The sequence below is a fragment of the Pinus tabuliformis genome, chromosome 7 (assembly GCF_031772625.1).
Source record: "Pinus tabuliformis cultivar Carrire ecotype Pingquan chromosome 7, CPIR1, whole genome shotgun sequence".
NCBI lineage: Eukaryota > Viridiplantae > Streptophyta > Pinopsida > Pinales > Pinaceae > Pinus > Pinus tabuliformis.
The window spans coordinates 867,166,885-867,169,653 of NC_142293.1; the positions used below are offsets into that span (position 1 = coordinate 867,166,885).

Below are 2,769 nucleotides of genomic sequence, written 5' to 3' on the forward strand. Positions count from 1 at the left end.
TTCAGTAATGCAAGTGCAGCCGTAGCTTTCTAGCTGGCTTTAAACCCAAAAATCGTAATGCATTAAAATGGAACAGTCCCTCAAGTAATAAGATCTGTCGCCTGAAAACACAATCGCCAAGATCAACCTGAAAGAGTACCGACATGAAAATTGAATGCAATGACTGTTGTAAGAGAGGGGTTTCATTATGAATCCTCCTGGAACATAACTATTCATACCACAACATGAAAGTACCTGCGAATGAGAGACGTAGTGGATTAAACACGAAAGTCAAGCGAATTAGTAGTAAAGTCCTGAGAAGAGAATAAATTACCTGAGAGAGGTTGTCCAAGCGATGGAATGAAGAGTATACCTGAAAGAGCACAACGTTGTCATTAGGGTTTCTTTAGAAAAAATAAAACCATGAGAGATCATCCTTAACATCTTAACAAGTTACCTCTGGTTGTAGAGTGAACCAACGCGTCCTTCCGGTGTAGAGATTCCAGCCATCAACGATTCAACCTGCTAAATGGGACGAGGAGAATGAATCAGATTTGTGTACCAAATGAGGAAGGTTTAAAGAAAATCTATCAGATGAGACTGGGTGTCTAGGTCAGTTCCACCATACCTGTGAAACCCATAGAAGTGGTGCTGGCAGGAGGTGGTGCCATACAGCCATCCGGGTTGCTCTCTGTCGCAGAGCCGAACCCAAATATCATCGCATAACCCAAATGACCCTAACCTTGCCGTAAAGTGCATTAATCTGCAGTGTAATCCTCAAGTCACCGACACCGTGGATCTTCTCCAATCCAACGGTGAGGTTGGGATCAGTTGATGTGGTCGAGACTATTCCATCCAGTGTTATCAACATTAAAATGAATATTGTTGTGTCAGTGTACACAGCTCGGGTTCCCTCCACTTTAATGGTGAGGTTTTTTCGGATGCATGCATGTTAGGTAGATTTTAATGCATAGGCGTGATTACTCATTAACACCTACCCGCCAGCTAACCCTAGAGTACCACCCTAATGTGAACATTGTGAACAGTGTAATGTTAATAAGAAATTTTTTTATTTGTATATATATTTATAGTTTGGTATTGTGTGCTAGTTTGTTACATGTAATTGGTTGTTATTAATATTATAGGAATTTGGATAATGTATATATGTTTAGCTGGAATGTATTAATTTAAATAATTAAATGTACTTAATATGTTATTGAGAATTGTTTAAACATTTTTTTAACTCTTTTGAAATTAATAAAATTATATAATTGTATAAGAGAATAATGAAAAAAACCTCCTCATTGTATTAGGTACATATTATAATACGTTAGCAAAATAAGATATGGATTTTATAAAATTATATTATAAAAAGTTATATCAAATCTCTTAGTGTAACCTTTGTTTAATTGTTGCATAAATCATAGTTAAAAAAAAACCTTGTATAATAAAAATATATATAAGAATGGATTAATTAAATAAAAAAATCCTTTTAATTTTTTTAAATAAACCTTAAATACCTTACTTAATATATGTTTAAATTCATGTGTTCTTAGATTTTCTATTGTTTATAATTTGGCAACTATTGTTTGGAACTACAAGTAAATTTGAGTTGTAAACTCTTCACAATTAGAGTGTATGCACTCGAAAAACCATTTTAAACAATAAAAAATAAGATTTAGTCAACAAAAAATTGTCAAATTCTAACCAAAAATTCCTAAACATCTAGGTTTTAGACAACCCATTAAAAATATTTGTAAATACGTAAAATAAAAATAATAATTCAATTTTAAGATTAAGATCAACCTGCATATCATTATCTTTTTAAAACAATGGAGACATATAGAATTAATTATTTTACAAACAAATTTTCTTAATGGTTAATAACATTTAAATTATAATTATTATGATTACTTTATGATTATTTTTTTCATTATTAAATAAGACTATCTTAATAAATATTAAGAAATTCTAATAATTAAAAATTTTAGAAATATATAAAATTATGCTGAAAAATATCACAAACTTTAAACAAACTACATTTTTTATTATTTACATTTCCTAATATTTATTAATTTAACCTCCATATGCCACATAATCATAATCATGTAGATATTAATTTAGTCCATTAGAATGATTAAATCGTGATATTAATGCAGTCCATTACAAGGATTATCTTATGATATTAACAATATATTGTTTTATTAATAAACAAGTAAAATGATTTTAGATTAATTATAAATATGAATATATATATATATATATATATATATATATATATATATATATATATATAAGAATGTGTTGTTTTAGAAATTTAATAATATAATTTTAATTTGATATTGATTCATTTTGATTGAGTCAACAAAAATTTCAAATTCCAACCAAAATTTATTTAGGTGGTTATTACATCTTAAAGACTACTCCTTATTTAGGTGGTTATCTATGATTCACGTTACATTTATAATTAAAACATATAACTAAAATAAATTCTGATAATGTATATGTGTAATGTGGGTTTTAAATGTAATTGGTTGTTATTAATATTATAGGAATTTGGACAATGTATATGTGTTTAGTTGGAATGTATTAATTTAAATAATTAAATGTGTTTAATATGTTATTGAGAACTGTTTAAACATTTTTTTTTAATTTTTTGAAAGAAATAGAATTATACAACTATATAAGAGAATAATGAAAAAACTCTCCTCATTATATTACATACATATTATAATATGTTAGCAAAATAAGATATGGATTTTATAAAATTATATTATAAAAAGTTATATA

At 27.5% G+C, this 2,769-nt stretch overlaps 1 long non-coding RNA gene across 1 annotated transcript; it reads right to left on the minus strand.

The window, feature by feature from the left end:
- Nucleotides 1-254: 254 nt before the first annotated feature.
- LOC149250379 (uncharacterized) lies at nucleotides 255-791 on the minus strand. Its single transcript, XR_016265943.1, has 3 exons — nucleotides 608-791; nucleotides 437-501; nucleotides 255-352 (listed from the first exon to the last, which is right to left on the minus strand). It is a non-coding gene; the product is annotated as an uncharacterized LOC149250379 (long non-coding RNA).
- Nucleotides 792-2,769: the final 1,978 nt, after the last annotated feature.